Source organism: Salmo trutta, chromosome 26 (assembly GCF_901001165.1).
Source record: "Salmo trutta chromosome 26, fSalTru1.1, whole genome shotgun sequence".
Classification (NCBI taxonomy): domain Eukaryota; kingdom Metazoa; phylum Chordata; class Actinopteri; order Salmoniformes; family Salmonidae; genus Salmo; species Salmo trutta.
In genome coordinates, this window is record NC_042982.1 from 15,560,278 (window position 1) to 15,573,287 (window position 13,010).

At 42.9% G+C, this 13,010-nt stretch overlaps 1 long non-coding RNA gene across 1 annotated transcript in view; it reads left to right on the forward strand.

Annotated features, from left to right (window-relative positions):
• The first annotated feature begins 1,615 nt into the window (after window positions 1-1,615).
• The window catches only part of LOC115163241 (uncharacterized), a 45,562-nt gene continuing 34,167 nt past the window's right edge, over window positions 1,616-13,010 (forward strand). Inside the window, exon 1 of the long non-coding RNA XR_003869710.1 lies at window positions 1,616-1,667. This is a non-coding gene — a long non-coding RNA (uncharacterized LOC115163241). The remainder of the gene's footprint in view (window positions 1,668-13,010) is intronic.

The window sequence follows — 13,010 nt, forward strand, 5'->3', positions numbered from 1 at the left end:
AGTGTGCAGAGAGAAATGAAGAGGGCAGTGTGGTCTCAGGGATTTTTTCTCTCCCCGTCGTTGAATTGAACCTACATTGTGTTGTACGTCGCCAGCCTCCCCCTCAGCTATATTTGTCCCTCCCCCATCATCTCTCCCTCGCTCTCTCCCCCTCTCTTTCCGCTCTCCGTATCAAAGCCTGGGGGAGCCAGTAGAGATTAAATGTAGCCTCTATAAGCCAAGCACATCATGTAGCTATGTTTCTATGACCTGCTCTCTCTTCCTGCTCTCTCTCTCCTCTCATTCTCTTTTTGAAGGATAGTGTTAATGATGTCGGGCATGTGTGAGGTAGTGAGGCAGTGAGAGGAGAGAGACACAGAGAGGGAGGGAAAGTGAGAGAGACCGTATGAGACAGAGAGGAATACATGCAAGAAGAAAATCAAGGAAAACAGAGAGTTTGTTGACGGGAAACAGACTTGAATAAAACACTGAAAAGGTGGAAAAGCGAGAGGCGGCCGACTTTCTCATTCCCCCTCCTCATCTCCCTCCTCCTCCTCCTCCTCCTCCTTAGCCTCCTCCTCCTCCTTCTCCTCTCTTTCTGTCTCTATCTCTATCTGTCTCTCCGGCTGATACAGCAGAGAAGTGGGCCTCTTGTTTTAAATTATTACATCTGTGCAGGCAAATTATTGGATAATATTTCCACATTTTTTGGGAAAAGTATTTTTTCATCTCCTGCCATTCAGCAGGAATGCATGAAGATGAGAGCGGGAGACCTCGGATTCACAGTTTTCTCTTTTCCCTTCTTCCAATTTTGCATGTGTTTCTGTTCTGCACTGAGAGAGAGAGAAAGAGAGAGAGAGGGAGGGGGGTGAAATAAAATTGATCAATGTTAGCGAGGGAAGCAGAAGAGCAGCAACATCCATTGATGCATTTTGTCTTTTAATTAGTTTGGATATTTTTGGGCTCTTGTGGCATATACGACAACAAACTGTTAATTTTCTTCTAACCTGAACTGGATATGAAATAGGGATATACAACTGAGTAAAGGCGGCATAGGTTAACAGCAGCGAAACAAAGTGAGTGAACATGTGTGTGTGTGTGTGTGTGTGTGTGTGTGTGTGTGTGTGTGTGTGTGTTCCTGTGTGTTCCTCCTCTCCCCCTCTCTCTCAGTGAGCCAACAGACTGGTATGCTTCACTGGTGCTGTGGCCCTGGCTGCAAGCGGTGGTAGGGCTCACTCTCATCCTCTCTTCTAACTCTCTGTTCTCTCTCCTTTTTTCATACCTGCTTTTTATCACCATCGCCATCTTTTTATTGTTATTCTGAACTTTTCCGTTCACTTAAACCCCTGGGAGCAGCCTCTCGTTTTCTCCGAGTCATTTCCCTTTCTCTCTCTTTCTGTCTGTACACGGTGGTTTCTTCAACAGCCTCACCACCCATCCTCTCTCCTCCTTTTCTTATATCTGTCCGTCGGTTCGCTTCGTCTCCCTGTCATCGACCGACACATTGCTCCCCACTCGTGCCACTTTCATCCTGTAACCGTCTGTAAAGCCTGCAAGATCTTGTCCGAAACCTTGTCGACATGAGTTTAAACCTGAGTTAGTTTCTCTCTCTCTCTCTTTCTCTGTGTGTCGAGCAGGCTGCAACAAGGGACAAGGGCTGGTGCCTCCTCATTACGAACCAGATCTGGGTGAGTTGATTGAAGCTGTTTTCCTGCCGCTCTCTCGTTTTTTTCTCTCGATCTATGTAACTTATGGCTGTAGATTTAGACTGCCTGCCTCCCTTCCACCTCTCTGTCTCAAACTGGTCGTGGTAGGTTCAGTGTGGATTCATATTCAACCATCCTCGTGCACATACCCAGATCATCGCTCTGCCCTCCTAATATTGAAATGAAACGAGCCACATGAATGTTTCGAGATAAACTGACTTTGTGTTCTTTTGCTTGGGTATTCTGTATAGTCTTTTTGAGTCAGTGGTTGGTGTGCTGCTGGCTGCTTGAATCCAGGATTTCTGTCTGACCATCCCTTAATAACTGGCAGCTGCAGCTTAGGAATAGAGAGCATGGGAGCTTAAGGAACCGAGGGCTAGCGTTGGGTTTACCTGGAGCATTTTTCAAAGAGCTGTATTGTTTCACCTGGGGGGTGGGGAGAGACAGAGAGAGACAGAGAGGGACATAGGGAGAGAGAGAGAGAGAGAGTCGGTGGGAGGCGGGGGTCTCTCCAGAGGGAGAGAGAGAGGCAGAGGGGGGAGGGGGAGATTGGTCAATGTTGTGTCTGGCTTATGGTTGCACTTGTTGTATGTTATACAGACAGGGAGCCAGAGAAGGGGGGAATGCATTGCAGATATACCTCATGGAAGGAAGCCTTTATTTTCATGGATATCGTGTGTTTGTTTCTAGTCTATTTGGTACTCTCATGCCAGCATGATTCATTCGACTCACAGTCTGTCTGAGAGTAGAAATAGTACAACTATAAAATGTGCCTCTCGCAATCCCTGAGACCCTAACTTGTGACGTTGTGCTCTCATGTCCACGGGTTAGGCTCTCGGGAGCTGGGAGTGGTGCGCTGTCGTCCCGTCTGTCGCTCTCTCTGCAAGACAAAGGCGTTTCAGACTGTCAAACGTACGTAGACACACTAGATTGTCAGAGAAAGGAAATCGTCTGGAAAGAAAAGTGAAAAAAGGTTAGCTGGAATCAGGCGGCAGTGTATGGGGGGGGGGGGTCGAAGGAATGCCGGCTCGAGGGTCATGTGACACAATGGTGGGTTGAAATCAGCTGAGGAATCTTTGTGGTGGGGTGGAAGATGGAGGGGGGAGCTTACGTTCAGCGAAAATTTAAGCTAACGTTACCAATCCTGCACTTGTGTCTGAGGCCCACAAAAAAAACGAAACTAGTCACTGATCCTGTCTGCTCTGTTATTCCTTTGTCTTTCTTCTGGCGACTGGGAAAGTATTTCTTTCTGTTTTTGTCCATGCTTTATTCTGTCTTGAGAGCAGCACAAAGTACTGTGGAGAGCGTGAACCTATAACAGCTCGGTACACTTGTGTTTGACCTCATGGAACCCTCGTCTTCATGCACACACACGCTCGCCGGGCATACACACACAAGGTAGAGCTCTTTGTGTGCAGAGAGAGTACGTTCGCAGGTGTTTGTATATCAGAGAGCCTGTATGTTAGCAGTTATTACCATGTCACATTGATTGAGTGTGAGTCTGTATGCTGTTGCTCTGCTGTATTGGATATAGTGTAACGTTCTTTTTTAACGGAGCAGCTAGCAAATTCTACTGTATCTGCAAAATGACTTGAAATAACTGCAAGTTTGTTGGGTTTGTACTGGCTTTAGGGACAGCAAGCTGAACAGCGACACACCCAGCTTCTGATAGCAACAGGGCTAACATGCATACAGCTAACATACATCTTTTGTTTGCGTTCTGCCCTTGACTAGACATTCATTTTTACAGTCCTCATAACATCGTCTATTGTCAACAATGCTTGGTGTGATTAGGCTAGCATCATGCTAATAAAAGCACTGTGGATTCTCCCTCCCTCTGTGAGCCATGCTGGAAGGTAGAGAAACTGTGTTTCAGAACAGCGACTCCATGATAGCCTCGGCCCATCCCCTCATTGCTGCGCTGCCGGAGTACGTTCTTCCTCTCACTGCTAACCTCTTTGTGCTGGCTGTGTAAAATGGCACCCTTTCAGGGCTCCTCACCAGTGTGACAGTGTGCGTAAGGACTTAGTGCTCCAGAACAGTAAACCTCAGTCAGATATCCCTACACCGGCCGACGTGTGTGTGTGTGTGTGTGTGTGTGTGTGTGTGTGTGTGTGTGTGTGTGTGTGTTTGCAAACTTAAACTTATTAATTCTGTACTACTATAACTAAGTATAGCAGAGATGCAATAACAACAGCTGCCCCTGTGAGTGTGTGTGTGTGTGTGTGTGTGTGTGTGTGTGTGTGTGTGTGTGTGTGTGTGTGTGTGTGTGTGTGTGTGTGTGTGTGTGTGTGTGTGTGTGTGTGTGTGTGTGTGTGTGTGTGTGTGTGTGTGTGTGTGTGTGTGTGTCGTTAACTGCTAGCGCACTGCAGTGTGGGCAACCCTGGGTAACAAGCAGTCTCATCCATGTACCATGTGGCACAGATAGCTCACCCCTGGGTCAGACATTCTCACCACTAGCTTATTAACATAGCTCACCCCTGGGTCAGACATTCTCACCACTAGCTTATGAACATAGCTCACCCCTGGGTCAGACATTCTCACCACTAGCTTATTAACATAGCTCACCCCTGGGTCAGTCATTCTCACCACTAGCTTATTAACATAGCTCACCCCTGGGTCAGACATTCTCACCACTAGCTTATTAACATAGCTCACCCCTGGGTCAGACATTCTCACCACTAGCTTATTAACATAGCTCACCCCTGGGTCAGACATTCTCACCACTAGCTTATTAAAATTGAAAGTCTAACATGTTTTAAATCCGCATTGTCGATTCACACACAATGGTTCGGTGTGGTTCGAGGGGAGAGTGAAATGTGTGAAATGTAGCACTTATTTTTGCAGAAGACACTGTGTTAGGGTATAGTGCTATAAGGTGCAGATTTGCACTGTAAAGGTCTAGTCCAGGTAACTGTCTCGTCTTTGAGAATTTTTCCGGGTCGCTCAACGGACTAAACTGGGTTTCTAATGGAAATCTTTGCTCGTCTGTTGCTGCTAGAGCTCTCTTCTTGTATAAAAAAGGGAAACCTATTTCGAGCCTCCACCTCAGCCCTGTGACAAACAGTCTTATTTGTTCAGCTTGGTAAGCAAACAGCAGCGCTGAGGCGTCTCGCCCCGATCTGAAGCGTTGCAGTGCAGAGAGACAGAGCTGTCTGGCTACAGCTCCATTGTCGGATTGTGTCTCGCTCAGCCTCACAGCCCCAGCCTGTTCAGGTTGCTTCCCTACCACTGCACTGGGGTAGGCGGACATGCGCGTGTGCGCATGCACACACACAGGCACACGCACACACAGGCCTGAGCCTTCTTAAGGTGGACTGGGCAGTAGGACATTCAGTGTGTGTACTGTATGTACGTAGGTGTGCGTGTGTGTGTGGGTGTGTGTGTGTGTGTGTGGGTGTGTGTGTGTGTGTGTGTGTGTGTGTGCGCGCGTGTGTGCGTGCGTGTGCGTGTGCGTGTGCGTGTGCGTGTGCGTGTGCGTGTGTGTGTGTGTGTGTGTGTGTGTGTGCATGTGTGTGTGAACAAAGGGTTCTGCACTAGGGCTGTTCAGCTGGAGCAGACAATGTCGATGGCTCCTTTGCATCTAGCCTGGTGACGCCTATGATACCGGGCAGAACATACTGGTACCGAGTAGCGAGTAGCGTGTACTGGGCTAGGAGTGTCCTTTGTGCCAGCATCTTTGCTCCAGAACACGCGGCAGCAGGAGTTTACAGTCCCCATTCCGCAGTTTCCGCCACTCCCTGGAAACACCCTTCGGTTGCTGCAGTTCTACTAGTAGGCTATTGGTACACATGCTACACGACTCTGCACAGGCCAGTGTGGAGAAATAGGCTTGGAAATATCAATAATCGGATAGTGTGAGGAGAGTTGATGAGCTGTGCTGTAGAGCACTTGTATGTAGTCTGAGAGCTGAAACAACAGGTTAACGAGACAAGATGGCGCAGGCAGCCACAAATGGATCCTTGCACTGCACTAGAATAAGGGTGACCAACTATAAGCTGCACCAAGTTTCCAGTTTTATTAGTCGTATGTACAGGATACACATGGTATACAACAAAATGCTTACTTTCAGGTTCCTTCTCGACAATACAACAACAATAAGAAATAATAAAAGATAAGAATATGAACATAAAGTAAATGGCTCAGTAGAATAGTACTGTGAACAATGAAACCAGTTCAATCAAAAGGTGCCAAATGACTAGTACAGTTTTGTGGTATGAAGGGGACTGGATCCTGACATACTTGTAACTGGATTTGAGGATGAACATTTCAGATTTTCATGGACCAATAAGTAGGGTTGTCTGGCAGCAGCAGCTTAGAGTATCCTCACAGTGCTCTCTCACTCTCTGCAATCAGGACCGCTCAGACTTAGAATCACTCTGTTGGAGCCCAAACTCAAAGAATTACAGCAGGGAACCTTTCTTAACGTCCCTTTTAAGTGGAGGGTAATTACATTAGGGGCCTTTGTACACAAGCAGAAAACATGATGGTCTGCAAACAGAGAGATCAGCACTGTCTCTCTCTCCCCGTCTCCCTCTCTCCCCCTCTCCCCCCCCCCTCTCTCTCTCTCTCTCTCTCTCTCTCTCTCTCTCCATATTCACACACACACACACACACACACACACACACACACACACACACACACACACACACACACACACACACACACACACACACACACACACACACACACACACACACACGGCCCAGCTGTGTAGCTAGTTTATTAGATGATGAGCAGGTAGGAGAGACAGTGTCGTCTCCTTGGCCATCTGTGAGGGCACCTCCCTGTTCAGGTTAAATGAGCTTTAGGATTAAACACTCCCACCACGCTATGTGGATTAATCACTACTCAGGACTAATCAAATTAATCCAAGAGGGATATGTCACCAGTGTATGCCAACAGTCGCCACAGTCTCCTCTAACCTCATGGCACCCTATTCGCTTTATAACACACTACTTTTACCTAGAGCGCACCCTATTCCCCATACAGTCCCCTACTTTTGGCCAGAGTCCAGCCTGTTTCCTATCTAGTGCACTCCAAAGGCTCTGGACAAAAGTGGTGCATCTATATAGGGACTAAGGTGGTATTTCAGATATGGCCTGTTTCCAATGTGATGTGGAGGAAGAGGGAAGGCTTTCCATCCTCTTACAGCATCTGAAGCCACACAGTGTCTCATTTAACATATTCCGGTCAAGTCAGGTCTATCAACAGCGAGAGGAGCCATGGAAATCCCCCTGCTTAGAGTCAAGAGAACGATTGGATGATCCTCTTCTCTCCTTCTCTTTGTTCTCTTTTTCTCTTTCTTTCTTTTCCTTTTTCTTTCTGTCTACTGATTGCGTCCCTCCTCTCTCTCTTTGTCTTTTTCTCCCTCTCTCTCTCCATCGTTCTCTTTCTTTCTCTCCTATTTCTCACAGGCACAGATACAGACACAAACACACAGACAGACAAATACACACAACCAACATTCTCCAGTCTCTCGGGTTTAACCCTGAGAGGGGCATGTGTAATTATTGTGATTAATGGATAATCTATGATAGGCTTTATCTTTGGATTCATCTACACAGGTGCATTCCCCTATGGCTATCCCAGAATAACCCTTCTGTACAAAATATAGCCACTATCTTGTGTGTAAGCACTCTTTCTATTCATGATCTGAGCAACTGTTTTATCTGTTGCACATTTCACTAAGTCGATCTCAAACCATATCCTTTATCATAGAAACAAGCATGGTTTAGATTATCACCCAGTCTGAATTGCCCTTTTTGAAATCGTTCAGATTTGATTTTTGAATCATTCCCAAAATGTCTTCAATTGATCTGGTAAACTATACATGTGAAGGTCTGTTTAGAAACGCTTCTAAAACCATTCTCAGGTATTTTGTTAACCATTAGTAAACATATCATGTGGGTGTAAACCATGAACGCTAACTTTACTTACAGCCAGTGGGTATAATGCTTCATTACTTGTTATAAGAATAATGAGCCCTAGGGTCCTGTTTAGCGCAGTCATTTGACTTGCCTGGATTTGAACCTTTATTTAAAGCTTTTTCATCAAACTGTCCCATTTTCTTTTTATGTCAGATGGTCTGGATAATGTCTTATTATAATATTTATAATATGCTATGTATTTATATGCTGTAAAAAAATTGAATTATTCTTTTTATGTCAGATGGTCTGGATAATGTCTTATTATAATATTTATAATATGCTATGTATTTATATGCTGTAAAAAAAAAAATACAGACCAAAAAATTGCTGTTATTTAGTCAGAATAGCTTACTATTGTTTAATAAAGTAACAACTACCTACAAATGTTCAGCAAATCATTAACAGGTGTTTTATAAATGATCTATAAATGGCTTTCAAATTAACGTTATTATAAAGTGTTACCATCATTTGCCTAGCAAATACAATACCCAAATTCCCCTTTTTGATGAAAAAGAAAGCTGTTTATTACTGAAAATGTGGGATGAATGTCTCCTGTGTTATTGTAGTGAACCTACAGAAAATATGACATTTTAAAGATTCATGTTTTATGTCAATTATAACTAGCTATGAGATCAAATCAAATGTATTTATTTATTTACTACTATGAATGGTTAAAAATGGAGGCGTAAGCTACGAATGTGTACCTTATGATGCTGTTAATCGTTACGGCTGTTTTTTAATCTGCTGCTGTGCTTTTGTTACATAGTTTTTCCATACAGAATTAATAAGAGTTGGTAAGTGGCCCTTTTTCTCAGTTCTTTAAAGAGAAATCCCACATGCCACGCCAATGGTGAGAACAAGGTTTTGACATCTCTGTCTCACACATATTAGGTGCACAATTGTCCCAGCGTCGTCCGGGTTTGGCCGGGGTAGGCCATCATTGTAAATAAGAATTTGTTCTTAACTGACTTGCCTAGTTAAATAAAGGTTACACAGGTGTGTGTGGGTGTTTTTACCAAGACTGTCAAAGTTAACATTTATGTTATTCTGGTCATTTAGCAGACGCTCTTATCAAGAGCAACTAGGGTTAAGTGCCTTGCTCAAGGGCACACATTGACAGATTTTTCACCTAGTCAGTTTAGGGATTCGAACCAGTAACCTTTCAGTTACTGGCCCAATGATCTTAACCATCAGGCTACCTGCCGCTCTAACGCATTAATAACGAGTTAACGTGTGATATTTTTATATTGATATTTGCCTTTGATTCTTTGACGCCGTTAATCACATCTCCATTTCTTCACCTCACAGATCCTTTTCAGCACACGTGTTTCTGCACGGACACTTTTAAGTGCAACACACAGCACGCTGTGTGCAGTCAGTCTCGGTAGAGCTGCCTGTCTCTAGTGTGGTGCTTAAACATCCACTAGCCTCTTCATTCAACTCATTTCCCACAATGATTTTAATCAGAACAGGACATCCATTCCATTTAGCTACTGTTTTTGTTGTAGTTCTCAGGTCAAAAGATTTAACTAAATGATCCCAATTCTAGTAGCAGCTTGTGACTAGTTAATGGATAAGTAGCCTAGGCTAGATCTAATAGCTGTATTATATATGAACTCAGACTTGGCTGACCCGTTGTTATTGTCTTCTGTGGAATTCATACAATTGTTGGACAGGTTTAAAAGCTCTTTGTTCTTTGTATCCATAGACCCAGTCGGTATTAGATGTGGTGACCCCACTTGGTGACCCTGCCCGCCTGTGGGGAAAACAACCTGTGGTTACCATGTTGGTTTACAGCAAAAACTTGACCGTTTTCCAACTGTAATTTTCTTGCTGTCTGCTTGTTTTAGTCAATTACAAAACTACATTTAAGAAAAGTACAACATGTTTAAAGATTACTTTTCAACAATGCCTGCTCCCGAGCGTTCTCACTACTTAGAAAAACGTAATATTGTAGGGCTTCCCTCAGGCCCTTTTCATGACGATACAAGCAGCCACCTGAGCGAGTGAGTGAGTGCTAGCTAGCTACCGACCGGAACATTAAGCTAGCCAAGACCAACAGCACAAACAAAAGGACTATACTAAAGTTAAATGTCTTACCTGTGATGAAATGTTTTCCACACACATAGCTACGTATAGCCTACATGGACACCGCGTCCCCACATTTCCCGCGCTCCCACTCTGAATACCCTGAAGCCTGAAGTGTGTGTATGTGCTGTGTGGCAGTGTTAAACTTCAAGAACATTGACAAGAGGCAGTAGGCCTACTTTAACATTGGGAGCATTAATAGCTGTATGTTACAGTGACTTTTGTGTTGTTTATAGTGCCATTAAAAAAATTCTGATGCAGATTATTTTGTGTTTCTTTCCCATACAATCAAAACATAGTATGCCTGTAACTCAATGCATTGGAAAATTGTTTATTTAGGGCCAAATTTGAGTTAATTCTAAAATTGCGATTAAACGCGATTAAGGGATGCCATTAAGTCGATTCATTATTTTAATTGTTTGACAGCCCTAATTTATGTTGTACCCTGGTGGGTTAGGGGAAGGGTTAACTGCATTTAAATTGCAGTGATTGATGACCCATTGACAGGGCATTATAACATTTAAACTTCAACTTTAAGATATGAAGATAGACTAGAAAAAACAACACCAAAATATCAAGTCAACCTTGTTGATATTGTTGAAAATGTTGTTTTAATATAATTTTGAGATCGGATAGGACTACCGATTTAGATGAGATGTTGCTACACTGAGTGTATAAAATATTAGGAACACCTGCTCTTTCCATGACATAGACTGACCAGGTGAATCCAGGTGAAAGCTATGATCCCTTAATGATGTCACTTGTTAAATCCACTTCAATCAGTGTAGATGAAGGGGAGGAGACAGGTCAAATAATGATTTGTAAGCTTTGAGACAATTGAGATATGGATTGTATATGTGCGCCATTCAGAGGGTGAATGGGCAAGACAAAATATGTGCCTTTGAACAGGGTGTGGTAGTAGGTGCCAGGCTGCTGGGTTTTTCACGTTCAACCGTTTCCTATGTGTATCAAGAATGGTGCACCACTCAAAGGACATCCAGCCAACTTGACACAACTGTGGGAAGCATTGGAGTCAACATGGTCCAGCATCCCTGTGGAACGCTTTCGACATCTTGTAGAGTCCATGCACTGACGAATTGAGGCTGTTCTGAGTGAAAAATTAGGTGCAACTCAAGAGTAGGAAGGTGTTCCTAATGTTTTGTACACTGAGTGTATACCATACCAGGCTTGGTTTCTCAGGTTCTATGTGGGGGAGTTTTTTAAATATGTATCTTACAGGAAACCACCTATTTACAATGATATGATTGTCTTTCTCTTTCACGTGTATACTTTTCAGAATATCTCACATTGATCATGTACTGCATGTAAACAAAACAATTTACAATTGCATTTGCAACGTTCCTATTTTCCAACAATAAAGATTACGCAACGTGTCTTTCTGTTGTTGTCGTTTTTGTTTAACGTTATTCTGACATTGTCTGACTTGGGAACGGAAACACTTAGGAATGAGAATGGATCAATGAGACTACATCAGTTATTTCACTAGAAATACAGTATAATACCAGTGGTAATAGGGCTGGAGAATAACATGTGAACTATCCCTTTAAGTTAACACACAATGGTGATCAACTATATCCAAGTGTTCTGATTGTGAATACAAACCTGACCATATGCACTGTAGTATACAATTGTATCTGAACAAACGTTTCATCCCTGAACAGCTCATGAATAGGCTGTTGGAGAAGGAAGCATTAGTCTCCCGGACACAGATCAGACATTTTGTACCCTATGGCAGTGTGTAGGACACGCTATTCACATCAGCTCATACTGTATTTCAAGAGATGCCAGCTATGTATAAGAGGAGTGTGTCTTACCCACCCCCCGCAGGGACGGGACAAAACAGGAAGCTGCTCTTTTGGACACACAATGGCCATAGCTGTGTCGTCCTCAGTCCTCTGCCGTCTACCAAAGGATTAGTCTGAAACATCATGGGAAAATAGACATCTTTGTTTCCTTCTCGTGTTGCGTCTCTGTACTGATGCCTCACTGCTTCCATGAGGGTTTGGTTGATGCCATTTTACTGAAGCTCACAGCTATAATGCTTTATTATTTGTTTATTATTTGTAGTTAGCATGTATGTCTTGTGTCGTGTCATAAGGCGCATATATCTGTTATATAGTCAGCATTCTCATAATCACTGTTATTTAGTCATGATCATTAGCAGACGATAGGTGCTTATGAAAAGTGTTGATATTAATTATAAGGTAACACTTTACTTGACATTTAGCATCATAACACTTTCATGACCCATTTATTTACCTGTTGTGATATATATTGCGTTATTTTATGGCTGGTTATGACAGCAACATAAAAGTGTCAAAACCCACATTTATTCAAAAGTGTTTTTTCCCTGCCAGGAAGTTTAAATCCTTTGTTGTTGTAGTAATGAATTTTTGACAGTCATGTTTTCTATCATCATATTTTAAATAACTTGTAGAAAAGACACTTTATGACACTGTCATGAAGCATTATGACCATCCTGCATCACTTTACTTGGACTAAGAAAATGCTCTTTATGACACTGTCAAGAAGCATTATGACTATACTGTGTCACTTTACTTGATCAAAGAAAATACACTTTATGACACTGTCAAGAAGCATTATGACTATACTGTGTCACTTTACTTGATCAAAGAAAATACACTTTATGACACTGTCAAGAAGCATTATGACCGTCATAATCATATAAGCCAGATAGGCCTATCACGTACATGCCCTTATGTCAGTCATCAGTCAAAAAGAGGGTGTCTTGTCCTGCTCCTGAAATCTGCTCCTGCATTTATTTTTTTATTTTTGTACATTTAACCTTTATTTAACCTTTATTTAACCAGGCAAGTCAGTTAAGAGCAAATTCTTATTTACAATGACAGCCTACCCCGGCCAAACCCGGACGACACTGGGCCAATTGTGCGCCGCCCTATGGTACTCCCAATCATGGTCTATTTTAGAAAATGTTATGTGACATAAAAATACTGTTGACAAGTAGGCTATGGTGTAATGGAATGTTTTGCCTTGTGTGGTAGGTTTTGTGGGTTTTGACACTCTTATATAGGTGTCATAACCAGCCATAAAATAACTACCGTGGTAGGTTTTGTGGATATTGACACTCTTTTGTAAGTGTCATAAACATCCATAAAATAATGCAATGTATATCATAACAGGTCTAAATATACTGTATGTGTCATGTCAGTGTTATGACCATATTATGTCTGGCGATGACAAGTTATGTCAGCTGTTATGACATATTATTACATGGTTTTGGCCATGTCATAACGTGTTATGACG